This window comes from Schistocerca piceifrons, chromosome 4 (genome assembly GCF_021461385.2).
Source record: "Schistocerca piceifrons isolate TAMUIC-IGC-003096 chromosome 4, iqSchPice1.1, whole genome shotgun sequence".
Lineage (NCBI taxonomy): Eukaryota > Metazoa > Arthropoda > Insecta > Orthoptera > Acrididae > Schistocerca > Schistocerca piceifrons.
In genome coordinates, this window is record NC_060141.1 from 89,434 (window position 1) to 107,049 (window position 17,616).

Sequence of the window (17,616 nt, forward strand, 5' to 3'; positions counted from 1 at the left end):
TTTCTTTCTTCGGTAAGCATTTTTTTGTGTTTGATACTTTTGGAATTTTGGTTTTTCATGTTGATTTTAAAATGACCTTTTTCATGTTTGAAATGTACTAACTCGTTTTTTCCCCACAGCAGGTCAACGTGTGTGTGGTTGCAACATTACGGTCCCATTGAGTACAGTTTTGGAGAGAGGGACATCAGTTGCACCACAGGGCGGGAGGAGGGTGCCTAGCACAATAGATTTTCTTTCTTCGGTAAGCATTTTTTTGTGTTTGATACTTTTGGAATTTTGGTTTTTCATGTTGATTTTAAAATGACCTTTTTCATGTTTGAAATGTACTAACTCGTTTTTTCCTCACAGCAGGTCAACATGTGAGCAATTGCAACATTATGGTCCCATTGAGTACAGTTTTGGAGAGAGGGACATCAGTTGCACCACAGGGAGGGAGGAGGGTGCCTAGCACGATACATTTCCTTTCTTCGGTAAGCATTTTTTTGTGTTTGATACTTTTGGAATTTTGGTTTTTCATGTTGGTTTTAAAATGACCTTTTTCATGTTTGAAATGTACTAACTCGTTTTTTCCTCACAGCGGGTCAACGTGTGTGTGGTTGCAACATTATGGTCCCATTGAGTACATTTTTGGAGAGAGGGACATCAGTTGCACCACAGGGCAGGAGGAGGGTGCCTAGCACGATACGTTTTCTTTCTTCGGTAAGCATTATTTTGTGTTTGATACTTTTGGAATTTTGGTTTTTCATGTTGATTTTAAAATGAACTTTTTCATGTTTGAAATGTACTAACTCATTTTTTTCTCACAGCAGGTCAACGTGTGTGTGGTTGCAACATTATGGTCGCATTGAGTACATTTTTGGAGAGAGGGACATCAGTTGCACCACAGGGCGGGAGGAGGGTGCCTAGCATGATACATTTTCTTTCTTCGGTAAGCATTTTTTTGTGTTTGATACTTTTGGAATTTTGGTTTTTCATGTTGATTTTAAAATGACCTTTTTCATGTTTGGAATGTACTAACTCGACTCTACCTCACAGCAGGTCAACGTGTGTGTGGTTGCAACATTATGGTCCCATTGAGTACATTTTTGGAGAGAGGGACATCAGTTGCACCACAGGGCGGGAGGAGGGTGCCTAGCACGATACATTTTCTTTCTTCGGTAAGCATTATTTTGTGTTTGATACTTTTGGAATTTTGGTTTTTCATTTTGATTTTAAAACGACCTTTTTCATGTTTGAAATGTACTAACTCGTTTTTTCCTCACAGCAGGTCAACGTGTGGGTGATTGCAACATTATGGTCCCATTGAGTACAGTTTTGGAGAGAGGGACATCAGCTGCACCACAGCGCGGGAGGAGGGTGCCTAGCACGATACATTTTCTTTCTTCGGTAAGCATTATTTTGTGTTTGATACTTTTGGAATTTTGGTTTTTCATGTTGATTTTAAAACGACCTTTTTCATGTTTGAAATGTACTAACTCGTTTTTTCCTCACAGCAGGTCAACATGTGTGTGATTGCAACATTATGGTCCCATTGAGTACAGTTTTGGAGAGAGGGACATCAGCTGCACCACAGCGCGGGAGGAGGGTGCCTAGCACGATACATATTCTTTCTTCGGTAAGCATTTTTTTGTGTTTGATACTTTTGGAATTTTGGTTTTTCATGTTGATTTTAAAATGACCTTTTTCATGTTTGGAATGTACTAACTCGTTTTTTCCTCACAGCAGGTCAACGTGTGTGTGGTTGCAACATTATGGTCCCATTGAGTACATTTTTGGAGAGAGGGACATCAGTTGCACCACAGGGCGGGAAGAGGGTGCCTAGCACGATACATTTACTTTCTTCGGTAAGCATTTTTTTGGGTTTGATACTTTTGGAATTTTGGTTTTTCATGTTGATTTTTAAATGACCTTTTTCATGTTTGAAATGTACTAACTCGTTTTTTCCTCACAGCGGGTCAACGTGTGTGTGGTTGCAACATTATGGTCCCATTGAGTACATTTTTGGAGAGAGGGACATCAGTTGCACCACAGGGCAGGAGGAGGGTGCCTAGCACGATACATTTTCTTTCTTCGGTCGCATTATTTTGTGTTTGATACTTTTGGAATTTTGGTTTTTCATGTTGATTTTAAAATGAACTTTTTCATGTTTGAAATGTACTAACTCATTTTTTCCTCACAGAAGGTCAACGTGTGTGTGGTTGCAACATTATGGTCCCATTGAGTACATTTTTGGAGAGAGGGACATCAGTTGCACCACAGGGCGGGAGGAGGGTGCCTAGCATGATACATTTTCTTTCTTCGGTAAGCATTTTTTTGTGTTTGATACTTTTGGAATTTTGGTTTTTCATGTTGATTTTAAAATGACCTTTTTCATGTTTGGAATGTACTAACTCGACTCTACCTCACAGCAGGTCAACGTGTGTGTGGTTGCAACATTATGGTCCCATTGAGTACATTTTTGGAGAGAGGGACATCAGTTGCACCACAGGGCGGGAGGAGGGTGCCTAGCACGATACATTTTCTTTCTTCGGTAAGCATTATTTTGTGTTTGATACTTTTGGAATTTTGGTTTTTCATGTTGATATTAAAACGACCTTTTTTATGTTTGAAATGTACTAACTCGTTTTTTCCTCACAGCAGGTCAACGTGTGTGTGATTGCAACATTATGGTCCCATTGAGTACAGTTTTGGAGAGAGGGACATCAGCTGCACCACAGCGCGGGAGGAGGGTGCCTAGCACGATACATATTCTTTCTTCGGTAAGCATTTTTTTGTGTTTGATACTTTTGGAATTTTGGTTTTTCATGTTGATTTTAAAATGACCTTTTTCATGTTTGAAATGTACTAACTCGTTTTTTCCTCACAGCTGGTCAACGTGTGTGTGGTTGCAACATTATGGTCCCATTGAGTACATTTTTGGAGAGAGGGACATCAGTTGCACCACAGGGCGGGAAGAGGGTGCCTAGCACGATACATTTACTTTCTTCGGTAAGCATTTTTTTGTGTTTGATACTTTTGGAATTTTGGTTATTCATGTTGATTTTAAAATGACCTTATTCATGTTTGAAATGTACTAACTCATTTTTTCCTCACGGCAGGTCAATGTGTGTGTGGTTGCAACATTACGGTCCCATTGAGTACATTTTTTGAGAGAGGGACATCACTTGCACCACAGGGCAGGAGGAGGGTGCCTAGCACGATACATTTTCTTTCTTCGGTAAGCATTATTTTGTATTTTATGCTTTTGGAATTTTGGTTTTTCATGGTGATTTTAAAATGACATTTTTCATGTTTGGAATGTACTAACTCGTTTTTTCCTCACAACAGGTGAACGTGTGTGTGGTTGCAACATTATGGTCCCATTGAGTACATTTTTAGAGAGAGGGACATCAGTTGCACCACAGGGCGGGAGGAGGGTGCCTAGCACGACACATTTTCTTTCTTCGGAAAGCATTTTTTTGTGTTTGATACGTTTGGAATTTTGGTTTTTCATGTTGATTTTAAAATGACCTTCTTCATGTTTGAAATGTACTAACTCGTTTTTTCCCCACAGCAGGTCAACGTGTGTGCGATTGCAACATTATGGTCCCATTGAGTACAGTTTTGGAGAGAGGGACATCAGTTGCACCACAGGGAGGGAGGAGGGTGCCTAGCACGATACATTTTCTTTCTTCGGTAAGCATTTTTTTGTGTTTGATACTTTTGGAATTTTTGTTTTTCATGTTGATTTTAAAATGACCTTTTTCATGTTTGAAATGTACTAACTCGTTTTTTCCTCACAGCAGGTCAACGTGTGTGTGGTTGCAACATTATGGTCCCATTGAGTACATTTTTGGAGAGAGGGACATCAGTTGCACCACAGGGCGGGAGGAGGGTGCCTAGCACGATACATTTTCTTTCTTCGGTAAGCATTATTTTGTGTTTGATACATTTGGAATTTTGGTTTTTCATGTTGATTTTAAAATGAACTTTTTCATGTTTGAAATGTACTAATTCATTTTTTCCTCACAGCAGGTCAACTTGTGTGTGATTGCAACATTATGGTCCCATTGAGTACATTTTTGGAGAGAGGTACATCAGTTGCACCACAGGGCGGGAGGAGGGTGCCTAGCATGATACATTTTCTTTCTTCGGTAAGCATTTTTTTGTGTTTGATACTTTTGGAATTTTGGTTTTTCATGTTAAATTTAAAATGACCTTTTTCATGTTTGGAATGTACTAACTCGACTCTACCTCACAGCAGGTCAACGTGTGTGTGGTTGCAACATTATGGTCCCATTGAGTACATTTTTGGAGAGAGGGACAACAGTTGCACCACAGGGCGGGAGGAGGGTGCCTAGCACGATACATTTTCTTTCTTCGGTAAGCATTTTTTTGTGTTTGATACTTTTGGAATTTTGGTTTTTCATGTTGATTTTAAAATGACCGTTTTCATGTTTGAAATGTACTAACTCGTTTTTTCCTCACAGCAGGTCAACGTGTGTGTGATTGCAACATTATGGTCCCATTGAGTACAGTTTTGGAGAGAGGGACATCAGTTGCACCACAGCGCGGGAGGAGGGTGCTCAGCACAATACAAATTCTTTCTTCGGTAAGCATTTTTTTGTGTTTGATACTTTTGGAATTTTGGTTTTTCATGTTGATTTTAAAATGACCTTTTTCATGTTTGAAATGTACTAACTCGTTTTTTCCTCACAGCAGGTCAACGTGTGTGTGGTTGCAACATTACGGTCCCATTGAGTACATTTTTGGAGAGAGGGACATCACTTGCACCACAGGGCGGGAGGAGGATGCCTAGCACGATACATTTTCATTCTTCTGTAAGCATTATTTTGTGTTTGATACTTTTGGAATTTTGGTTTTCCATGTTGATTTTAAAATGACCTTTTTCATGTTTGAAATGTACTAACTCGTTTTTACCTCACAGCAGGTCAACGTGTGTGTGGTTGCAACATTATGGTTCCATTGAGTACATTTTTGGAGAGAGGGACATCAGTTGCACTATTGGGCGGGAGGAGGATGCCTAGCACGATACATTTTCTTTCTTCGGTAAGCATTTTTTTGTGTTTGATACTTTTGGAATTTTGGTTTTTCAAGTTGATTTTAAAATGACCTTTTTCATGTTTGAAATGTACTAACTCGTTTTTTCCCCACAGCAGGTCAACGTGTGTGCGATTGCAACATTACGGTCCCATTGAGTACAGTTTTGGAGAGAGGGACATCAGTTGCACCACAGGGAGGGAGGAGGGTGCCTAGCACGATACATTTTCTTTCTTCGGTAAGCATTATTTTGTGTTTGATACTTTTGGAATTTTGGTTTTTCATGTTGATTTTAAAATGAACTTTTTCATGTTTGAAATGTACTAACTCATTTTTTCCTCACAGCAGGTCAACTTGTGTGTGGTTGCAACATTATGGTCCCATTGAGTACATTTTTGGAGAGAGGTACATCAGTTGCACCACAGGGCGGGAGGAGGGTGCCTAGCATGATACATTTTCTTTCTTCGGTAAGCATTTTTTTGTGTTTGATACTTTTGGAATTTTGGTTTTTCATGTTAAATTTAAAATGACCTTTTTCATGTTTGGAATGTACTAACTCGACTCTACCTCACAGCAGGTCAACGTGTGTGTGGTTGCAACATTATGGTCCCATTGAGTACATTTTTGGAGAGAGGGACAACAGTTGCACCACAGTGCGGGAGGAGGGTGCCTAGCACGATACATTTTCTTTCTTCGGTAAGCATTTTTTTGTGTTTGATACTTTTGGAATTTTGGTTTTTCATGTTGATTTTAAAATGACCGTTTTCATGTTTGAAATGTACTAACTCGTTTTTTCCTCACAGCAGGTCAACGTGTGTGTGATTGCAACATTATGGTCCCATTGAGTACAGTTTTGGAGAGAGGGACATCAGTTGCACCACAGCGCGGGAGGAGGTTGCCTAGCACAATACAAATTCTTTCTTCGGTAAGCATTTTTTTGTGTTTGATACTTTTGGAATTTTGGTTTTTCATGTTGATTTTAAAATGACCTTTTTCATGTTTGAAATGTACTAACTCGTTTTTTCCTCACAGCAGGTCAACGTGTGTGTGATTGCAACATTATGGTCCCATTGAGTACATTTTTGGAGAGAGGGACATCTGTTGCACCACAGGGCGGAAGGAGGGTGCCTAGCACGATACATTTTCTTTCTTCGGTAAGCACCTTTTTGTGTTTGATACTTTATGAATTTTGGTTTTTCATGTTGATTTTAAAATGACCTTTTTCATGTTTGAAATGTACTAACTCGTTTTTTCCCCACAGCAGGTCAACGTGTGTGTGGTTGCAACATTATGGTCCCATTGAGTACATTTTTGGAGAGAGGGACATCAGTTGCACCACAGGGCGGGAGGAGGGTGCCTAGCACGATACATTTTCTTTCTTCGGTAAGCATTTTTTTGTGTTTGATACTTTTGGAATTTTGGTTTTTCATATTGATTTTAAAATGACCTTTTTCATGTTTGAAATGTACTAACTCGTTTTTTCCTCACAACAGGTCAACGTGTGTGTGGTTGCAACATTACGGTCCCATTGAGAATTTATTTTTGGAGACAGGGACATCACTTGCACCACAGGGCAGGAGGAGGGTGCCTAGCACGATACATTTTCTTTCTTCGAAAAGCATTATTTTGTATTTGATGCTTTTGGAATTTTGGTTTTTCATGGTGATTTTAAAATGACATTTTTCATGCTTGGAATGTACTAACTCGTTTTTTCCACACAACAGGTGAACGTGTGTGTGGTTGCAACATTATGGTCCCATTGAGTACATTTTTGGAGAGAGGGACATCAGTTGCACCACAGGGCGGGAGGAGGGTGCCTAGCACGATACATTTTCTTTCTTCGGTAAGCATTTTTTTGTGTTTGATACTTTTGGAATTTTGGTTTTTCATGTTGATTTTAAAATGACCTTTTTCATGTTTGAAATGTAGTATTTCATTTTTTTTCACAGCAGGTCAACGTGTGTGTGGTTGCAACATTATGGTCCCATTGAGTACATTTTTGGAGAGAGGGACATCAGTTGCACCACAGGGCGGGAAGAGGGTGCCTAGCACGATACATTTTCTTTCTTCGGTAAGCATTTTTTTGTGTTTGATACTTTTGGAATTTTGGTTTTTCATGTTGATTTTAAAATGAACTTTTTCATGTTTGAAATGTACTAACTTGTTTTTTCCTCACAGCAGGTCAACGTGTGTGTGGTTGCAACATTACGGTCCCATTGAGTACATTTTTGGAGAGAGGGACATAACTTGCACCACAGGGCGGGAGGAGGGTGCCTAGCACGATACATTTTCTTTCTTCGGTAAGCATTATTTTGTGTTTGATACTTTTGGAATTTTGGTTTTTCATGTTGATTTTAAAATGACCTTTTTCATGTTTGAAATGTACTAACTCGTTTTTTCCTCACAGCAGGTCAACGTGTGTGTGGTTGCAACATTATGGTCCCATTGAGTACAGTTTTGGAGAGAGGGACATTAGTTGCACCACAGGGCGGAAGGAGGGTGCCTAGCACGATACATTTTCTTTCTTCGGTAAGCACCTTTTTGTGTTTGATACTTTATGAATTTTGGTTTTTCATGTTGATTTTAAAATGACCTTTTTCGTGTTTGAAATGTACTAACTCGTTTTTTCCCCACAGCAGGTCAACGTGTGTGTGGTTGCAACATTATGGTCCCATTGAGTACATTTTTGGAGAGAGGGACATCAGTTGCACCACAGGGCGGGAGGAGGGTGCCTAGCACGATACATTTTCTTTCTTCGGTAAGCATTTTTTTGTGTTTGATACTTTTGGAATTTTGGTTTTTCATGTTGATTTTAAAATGACCTTTTTCATGTTTGAAGTGTACTAACTCGTTTTTTCCTCACAGCAGGTCAACGTGTGTGTGATTGCAACATTATGGTCCCATTGAGTACAGTTTTGGAGAGAGGGACATCTGTTGCACCACAGGGCGGGAGGAGGGTGCCTAGCACGATACATTTTCTTTCTTCGGTAAGCATTTTTTTGTGTTTGATACTTTTGGAATTTTGGTTTTTCCTGTTGATTTTAAAATGACCTTTTTCATGTTTGAAATGTACTAACTCGTTTTTTCCTCACAGCAGGTCAACGTGTGTGTGGTTGCAACATTACGGTCCCATTGAGAATTTATTTTTGGAGAGAGGGACATCACTTGCACCACAGGGCAGGAGGAGGGTGCCTAGCACGATACATTTTCTTTCTTCGAAAAGCATTATTTTGTATTTGATGCTTTTGGAATTTTGGTATTTCATGGTGATTTTAAAACGACATTTTTCATGTTTGGAATGTACTAACTCGTTTTTTCCTCACAACAGGTGAACGTGTGTGTGGTTGCAACATTATGGTCCCATTGAGTACATTTTTGGAGAGAGGGACATCAGTTGCACCACAGGGCGGGAGGAGGGTGCCTAGCACGATACATTTTCTTTCTTCGGTAAGCATTTTTTTGTGTTTGATACTTTTGGAATTTTGGTTTTTCATGTTGATTTTAAAATGACCTTTTTCATGTTTGAAATGTAGTATTTCATTTTTTTTCACAGCAGGTCAACGTGTGTGTGGTTGCAACATTATGGTCCCATTGAGTACATTTTTGGAGAGAGGGACATCAGTTGCACCACAGGGCGGGAAGAGGGTGCCTAGCATGATACATTTTCTTTCTTCGGTAAGCATTTTTTTGTGTTTGATACTTTTGGAATTTTGGTTTTTCATGTTGATTTTAAAATGAACTTTTTCATGTTTGAAATGTACTAACTCGTTTTTTCCTCACAGCAGGTCAACGTGTGTGTGGTTGCAACATTACGGTCCTATTGAGTACATTTTTGGAGAGAGGGACATAACTTGCACCACAGGGCGGGAGGAGGGTGCCTAGCACGATACATTTTCTTTCTTCGGTAAGCATTATTTTGTGTTTGATACTTTTGGAATTTTGGTTTTTCATGTTGATTTTAAAATGACCTTTTTCATGTTTGAAATGTACTAACTCGTTTTTTCCTCACAGCAGGTCAACGTGTGTGTGGTTGCAACATTATGGTCCCATTGAGTACAGTTTTGGAGAGAGGGACATCAGTTGCACGACAGGGCGGGAGGAGGGTGCCTAGCACGATACATTTTCTTTCTTCGGCAAGCACCTTTTTGTGTTTGATACTTTATGAATTTTGGTTTTTCATGTTGATTTTAAAATGACCTTTTTCATGTTTGAAATGTACTAACTCGTTTTTTCCCCACAGCAGGTCAACGTGTGTGTGGTTGCAACATTATGGTCCCATTCAGTACATTTTTGGAGAGAGGGACATCAGTTGCACCACAGGGCGGGAGGAGGGTGCCTAGCACGATACATTTTCTTTCTTCGGTAAGCATTTTTTTGTGTTTGATACTTTTGGAATTTTGGTTTTTCATGTTGATTTTAAAATGACCTTTTTCATGTTTGAAATGTACTAACTCGTTTTTTCCTCACAGCAGGTCAACGTGTGTGTGATTGCAACATTATGTTCCCATTGAGTACAGTTTTGGAGAGAGGGACATCAGTTGCACCACAGGGCGGGAGGAGGGTGCCTAGCACGATACATTTTCTTTCTTCGGTAAGCATTTTTTTGGGTTTGATACTTTTGGAATTTTGGTTTTTCATGTTGACTTTAAAATGACCTTTTTCATGTTTGAAATTTACTAACTCCTTTTTTCCTCACAGCAGGTCAACGTGTGTGTGGTTGCAACATTATGGTCCCATTGAGTACATTTTTGGAGAGAGGGACATCAGTTGCACCACAGGGCGGGAGGAGGGTGCCTAGCATGATACATTTTCTTTCTTCGGTAAGCATTTTTTTGTGTTTGATACTTTTGGAATTTTTGTTTTTCATGTTGATTTTAAAATGACCTTTTTCATGTTTGAAATGTACCAACTCATTTTTTCCTCACAGCAGGTCAACGTGTGTGTGGTTGCAACATTATGGTCCCATTGAGTACATTTTTGGAGAGAGGGACATCAGTTGCACCACAGGGCGAGAGGAGGGTGCCTAGCATGATAAATTTTCTTTCTTCGGTAAGCATTTTTTTGTGTTTGATACTTTTGGAATTTTGGTTTTTCATGTTGATTTTAAAATGACCTTTTTCATGTTTGGAATGTACTAACTTGACTCTACCTCACAGCAGGTCAACGTGTGAGTGGCTGCAACATTATAGTCACATTGAGTACATTTTTGGAGAGATGGACATCACTTGCACCACAGGGCGGGAGGAGGGTGCCTAGCACGATACATTTTCTTTCTTCGGTAAGCATTTTTTTGTGTTTGATACTTTTGGAATTTTGGTTTTTCATGTTGATTTTAAAATGACCTTTTTCATGTTTGAAATGTACTAACTCGTTTTTTCCTCACAGCAGGTCAACGTGTGTGTGATTGCAACATTATGGTCCCATTGAGTACAGTTTTGGAGAGAGGGACATCAGTTGCACCACAGCGCGGGAGGATGGTGGCTAGCACGATACATATTCTTTCTTCGGTAAGCATTTTTTTGTGTTTGATACTTATGGAATTTTGGTTTTTCATGTTGATTTTAAAATGACCTTTTTCATGTTTGAAATGTACTAACTCGTTTTTTCCTCACAGCAGGTCAACGTGTGTGTGGTTGCAACATTATGGTCCCATTGAGTACATTTTTGGAGAGAGGGACATCAGTTGCACCACAGGGCGGGAGGAGGGTGCCTAGCACGATACATTTTCTTTCTTCGGTAAGCATTTTTTTGTGTTTGATACTTTTGGAATTTTGGTTTTTCATGTTGATTTTAAAATGACCTTTTTCATGTTTGAAGTGTACTAACTCGTTTTTTCCTCACAGCAGGTCAACGTGTGTGTGATTGCAACATTATGGTCCCATTGAGTACAGTTTTGGAGAGAGGGACATCTGTTGCACCACAGGGCGGGAGGAGGGTGCCTAGCACGATACATTTTCTTTCTTCGGTAAGCATTTTTTTGTGTTTGATACTTTTGGAATTTTGGTTTTTCATGTTGATTTTAAAATGACCTTTTTGATGTTTGAAATGTACTAACTCGTTTTTTCCTCACAGCAGGTCAACGTGTGTGTGGTTGCAACATTATGGTCCCATTGAGTACATTTTTGTAGAGAGGGACATCAGTTGCACCACCGGGCGGGAAGAGGGTGCCTAGCACGATACATTTACTTTCTTCGGTAAGCATTTTTTTGTGTTTGATACTTTTGGAATTTTGGTTTTTCCTGTTGATTTTAAAATGACCTTTTTCATGTTTGAAATGTACTAACTCGTTTTTTCCTCACAGCAGGTCAACGTGTGTGTGGTTGCAACATTACGGTCCCATTGAGAATTTATTTTTGGAGAGAGGGACATCACTTGCACCACAGGGCAGGAGGAGGGTGCCTAGCACGATACATTTTCTTTCTTCGAAAAGCATTATTTTGTATTTGATGCTTTTGGAATTTTGGTTTTTCATGGTGATTTTAAAATGACATTTTTCATGTTTGGAATGTACTAACTCGTTTTTTCCTCACAACAGGTGAACGTGTGTGTGGTTGCAACATTATGGTCCCATTGAGTACATTTTTGGAGAGAGGGACATCAGTTGCACCACAGGGCGGGAGGAGGGTGCCTAGCACGATACATTTTCTTTCTTCGGTAAGCATTTTTTTGTGTTTGATACTTTTGGAATTTTGGTTTTTCATGTTGATTTTAAAATGACCTTTTTCATGTTTGAAATGTAGTATTTCATTTTTTTTCACAGCAGGTCAACGTGTGTGTGGTTGCAACATTATGGTCCCATTGAGTACATTTTTGGAGAGAGGGACATCAGTTGCACCACAGGGCGGGAAGAGGGTGCCTAGCACGATACATTTTCTTTCTTCGGTAAGCATTTTTTTGTGTTTGATACTTTTGGAATTTTGGTTTTTCATGTTGATTTTAAAATGAACTTTTTTATGTTTGAAATGTACTAACTCGTTTTTTCCTCACAGCAGGTCAACGTGTGTGTGGTTGCAACATTACGGTCCTATTGAGTACATTTTTGGAGAGAGGGACATAACTTGCACCACAGGGCGGGAGGAGGGTGCCTAGCACGATACATTTTCTTTCTTCGGTAAGCATTATTTTGTGTTTGATACTTTTGGAATTTTGGTTTTTCATGTTGATTTTAAAATGACCTTTTTCATGTTTGAAATGTACTAACTCGTTTTTTCCTCACAGCAGGTCAACGTGTGTGTGGTTGCAACATTATGGTCCCATTGAGTACAGTTTTGGAGAGAGGGACATCAGTTGCACGACAGGGCGGGAGGAGGGTGCCTAGCACGATACATTTTCTTTCTTCGGTAAGCACCTTTTTGTGTTTGATACTTTATGAATTTTGGTTTTTCATGTTGATTTTAAAATGACCTTTTTCATGTTTGAAATGTACTAACTCGTTTTTTCCCCACAGCAGGTCAACGTGTGTGTGGTTGCAACATTATGGTCCCATTGAGTACATTTTTGGAGAGAGGGACATCAGTTGCACCACAGGGCGGGAGGAGGGTGCCTAGCACGATACATTTTCTTTCTTCGGTAAGCATTTTTTTGTGTTTGATACTTTTGGAATTTTGGTTTTTCATGTTGATTTTAAAATGACCTTTTTCATGTTTGAAATGTACTAACTCGTTTTTTCCTCACAGCAGGTCAACGTGTGTGTGATTGCAACATTATGTTCCCATTGAGTACAGTTTTGGAGAGAGGGACATCAGTTGCACCACAGGGCGGGAGGAGGGTGCCTAGCACGATACATTTTCTTTCTTCGGTAAGCATTTTTTTGGGTTTGATACTTTTGGAATTTTGGTTTTTCATGTTGACTTTAAAATGACCTTTTTCATGTTTGAAATTTACTAACTCCTTTTTTCCTCACAGCAGGTCAACGTGTGTGTGGTTGCAACATTATGGTCCCATTGAGTACATTTTTGGAGAGAGGGACATCAGTTGCACCACAGGGCGCGAGGAGGGTGCCTAGCATGATACATTTTCTTTCTTCGGTAAGCATTTTTTTGTGTTTGATACTTTTGGAATTTTTGTTTTTCATGTTGATTTTAAAATGACCTTTTTCATGTTTGAAATGTACCAACTCATTTTTTCCTCACAGCAGGTCAACGTGTGTGTGGTTGCAACATTATGGTCCCATTGAGTACATTTTTGGAGAGAGGGACATCAGTTGCACCACAGGGCGAGAGGAGGGTGCCTAGCATGATAAATTTTCTTTCTTCGGTAAGCATTTTTTTGTGTTTGATACTTTTGGAATTTTGGTTTTTCATGTTGATTTTAAAATGACCTTTTTCATGTTTGGAATGTACTAACTTGACTCTACCTCACAGCAGGTCAACGTGTGAGTGGCTGCAACATTATAGTCACATTGAGTACATTTTTGGAGAGATGGACATCACTTGCACCACAGGGCGGGAGGAGGGTGCCTAGCACGATACATTTTCTTTCTTCGGTAAGCATTTTTTTGTGTTTGATACTTTTGGAATTTTGGTTTTTCATGTTGATTTTAAAATGACCTTTTTCATGTTTGAAATGTACTAACTCGTTTTTTCCTCACAGCAGGTCAACGTGTGTGTGATTGCAACATTATGGTCCCATTGAGTACAGTTTTGGAGAGAGGGACATCAGTTGCACCACAGCGCGGGAGGAGGGTGCCTAGCACGATACATATTCTTTCTTCGGTAAGCATTTTTTTGTGTTTGATACTTATGGAATTTTGGTTTTTCATGTTGATTTTAAAATGACCTTTTTCATGTTTGAAATGTAGTAACTCGTTTTTTCCTCACAGCAGGTCAACGTGTGTGTGGTTGCAACATTATGGTCCCATTGAGTACATTTTTGGAGAGAGGGACATCAGTTGCACCACAGGGCGGGAAGAGGGTGCCTAGCACGATACATTTACTTTCTTCGGTAAGCATTTTTTGGTGTTTGATACTTTTGGAATTTTGGTTTTTCATGTTGATTTTAAAATGACCTTTTTCATGTTTGAAATGTACTAACTCGTTTTTTCCTCACAGCAGGTCAACGTGTGTGTGGTTGCAACATTACAGTCCCATTGAGTACATTTTTGGAGAGAGGGACATCACTTGCACCACAGGGCGGGAGGAGGGTGCCTAGCACGATACATTTTCTTTCTTCGGTAAGCATTATTTTGTATTTGATGCTTTTGGAATGTTGGTTTTTCATGTTGATTTTAAAATGACCTTTTTCATGTTTGGAATGTACTAACTCGTTTTTTCCTCACAACAGGTGAACGTGTGTGTGGTTGCAACATTATGGTCCCATTGAGTACAGTTTTGGAGAGAGGGACATCAGTTGCACCACAGGGCGGGAGGAGGGTGCCTAGCACGATACATTTTCTTTCTTCGGTAAGCTTTTTTTTTGTGTTTGATACTTTTGGAATTTTGGTTTTTCATGTTGATTTTAAAATGACCTTTTTCATGTTTGAAATGTACTAACTCGTTTTTTCCTCACAGCAGGTCAACGTGTGTGTGATTGCAACATTATAGTCCCATTGAGTACAGTTTTGGAGAGAGGGACATCAGTTGAACCACAGGGCGGGAGGAGGGTGCCTAGCACGATACATATTATTTCTTCGGTAAGCATTTTTTTGTGTTTGATACTTTTGGAATTTTGGTTTATCATGTTGATTTTAAAATGACCTTTTTCATGTTTGAAATGTACTAACTCCTTTTTTCCTCACAGCAGGTCAACGTGTGTGTGGTTGCAACATTATGGTCCCACTGAGTATATTTTTGGAGAGAGGGACATCAGTTGCACCACAGGGCGGGAGAAGGGTGCCCAGCACGATACAATTTCTTTCTTCGGTAAGCATTTTATTGTGTTTCATACATTTCCAATTTTGGTTTTTCATGTTGATTTTAAAATGACCTTTTTCATGTTTGGAATGTACTAACTCATTTTTCCCACACAGCAGGTCAACGTGTGTGAGGTTGCAATATTATGGTCCCATTGAGTACATTTTTGGAGAGAGGGACATCAGTTGTACCACAGGGCAGTAGGAGGGTGCCTAGCACCATACATTTTCTGTCTTCGGTAAGCATTATTTTGTGTTTGATACTTTTGGAATTTTGGTTTTTCATGTTGATTTTAAAATGACCTTCTTCATGTTTGGAATACACTATCTCGTTTTTTCCTCACAGCAGGTCAACGTGAGTGTGATTGCAACATTATGGTGCCACTGAGTACATTTTTGGAGAGAGGGACATCTGTTGCACCACAGGGCGGGAGGAGGGTGCCTAGCACGATACATTTTCTTTCTTCGGTAAGCATTTTTTTGTGGTTGATACTTTTGGAATTTTGGTTTTTCATGTTGATTTGAAAATGATCTTTTACATGTTTGAAATGTACTAACTCGTTTTTTCCTCACAGTAGGTCAACGTGTGTGTGGTTGCAACATTATGGTCCCATTGAGTACATTTTTGGAGAGAGGGACATCACTTGCACCACAGGGCCGGAGGAGGGTGCCTAGCGCGATACATTTTCTTTCTTCGGTAAGCATTTTTATGTGTTTGATACTTTTGGATTTTGGTTTTTCATGTTGATTTTAAAATGATCTTTTTCATGTTTGGAATGTATTAACTCGTGTTTTCCTCACAGCAGGTCAACGTGTGTGTGGTTGCAACATTATGGTCCCATTGAGTACATTTTTTTATAGAGGGACATCAGTTGCACCACAGGGCGGGAGGAGGGTGCCTAGCACCATACATTTTCTTTCTTCGGTAAGCATTTTTTTGTGTTTGATACTTTTGGAATTTTGGTTTTTCATATTGATTTTTAAATGACCATTTTCATGTTTGGAATGTAATAACTCGTTTTTTCCTCACAGCAGGTCAACGTGTGTGTGGTTGCAACATTATGGTCCCATTGAGTACGTTTTTGGAGAGAGGGACATCAGTTGCACCAAAGGGCTGGAGGAGGGTTCCTAGCACGATACATTTTCTTTCTTCGGTAAGCATTTTTTTGTGTTTGATACTTTTGGAATTTTGGTTTTTCATGTTGATTTTAAAATGACCTTCTTCACGTTTGAAATGTACTAACTCGTTTTTTCCTCACAGCAGGTCAAAGTGTGTGTGGTTGCAACATTATGGTCCCATTGAGTACATTTTTGGAGTGAGGGACATCAGTTGTACCACAGGGCGGAAAGAGGGTGCCTAGCACGATACATTTACTTTCTTCGGTAAGCATTTTTTTGTGTTTGATACTTTTGGAATTTTGGTTTTTCATGTTGATTTTAAAATGACCTTTTTCATGTTTGAAATGTACTAACTCGTTTTTTCCTCACAGCAGGTCAACGTGTGTGTGGTTGTAACATTATGGTCCCATTGAGTACATTTTTGGAGAGAGGGACATCAGTTGCACCACAGGGCGGGAGGAGGGTGCCTAGCACGATACATTTTCTTTCTTCGGTAAGCATTATTCTGTGTTTGGTGCTTTCGGAATTTTTGTTTTTCATGTTGATTTTAAAATGACCTGTTCATGTTTGGAATGTAGTAACTCGTTTTTTCCTCACAGCCGGTAAACTTGTGTGTGGTTGCAACATTACGGTCCCATTGAGTACATTTTTGGAGAGAGGGACATCAGTTGCACCACAGGGCGGGAGGAGGGTGCCTAGCACGATACATTTTCTTTCTTCGGTAAGCATTATTATATGTTTGATACTTTTGGAATTTTGGTTTTTCATGTTGATTTTAAAATGACCTTTTTCATGTTTGAAATGTACTAACTCGTTTTTTCCTCACAGCAGGTCAACGTGTGTGTGGTTGCAACATTATGGTCCCACTGAGTATATTTTTGGAGAGAGGGACATCAGTTGCACCACAGGGCGGGAGAAGGGTGCCTAGCACGATACAATTTCTTTCTTCGGTAAGCATTTTATTGTGTTTCATACATTTCCAATTTTGGTTTTTCATGTTGATTTTAAAATGACCTTTTTCATGTTTGGAATGTACTAACTCATTTTTTCCTCACAGCAGGTCAACGTGTATGTGGTTGCATAATTATGGTCCAATTGAGTACATTTTTTTAGAGATGGACATCAGTTGCACCACAGGGCGGGAGGAGTGTGCCTAGCACGATACATTTTCTTTCTTCGGTAAGCATTATTATGTGTTTGATACTTTTGGAATTTTGGTTTTTCATGTTGATTTTAAAATGACCTTTTTCATGTTTGGAATGTACTAACTCGTTTTTTCCTCACAGCAGGTCAACGTGTGTTTGGTTGCAACATTATGGTCCCATTGAGTACATTTTTGGAGAGAGGGACATCAGTTGCACCACTGGGCTGGAGGAGGGTGCTTAGCACGATACATTTTCTCTCTTTGGTAAGCATTATTTTGTGTTTGATGCTTTTGGAATTTTGGTTTTTCATGTTGATTTTAAAATGACCTTTTTCATGTTTGGAATGTACTAACTCTGTTTTTCCTCACAGCAGGTCAACGTGTATGTGGTTGCAACATTATGGTCCCATTGAGTACATTATTGGAAAGAGGGACATCGGTTGCACCACAGGGCGGGAGGAGG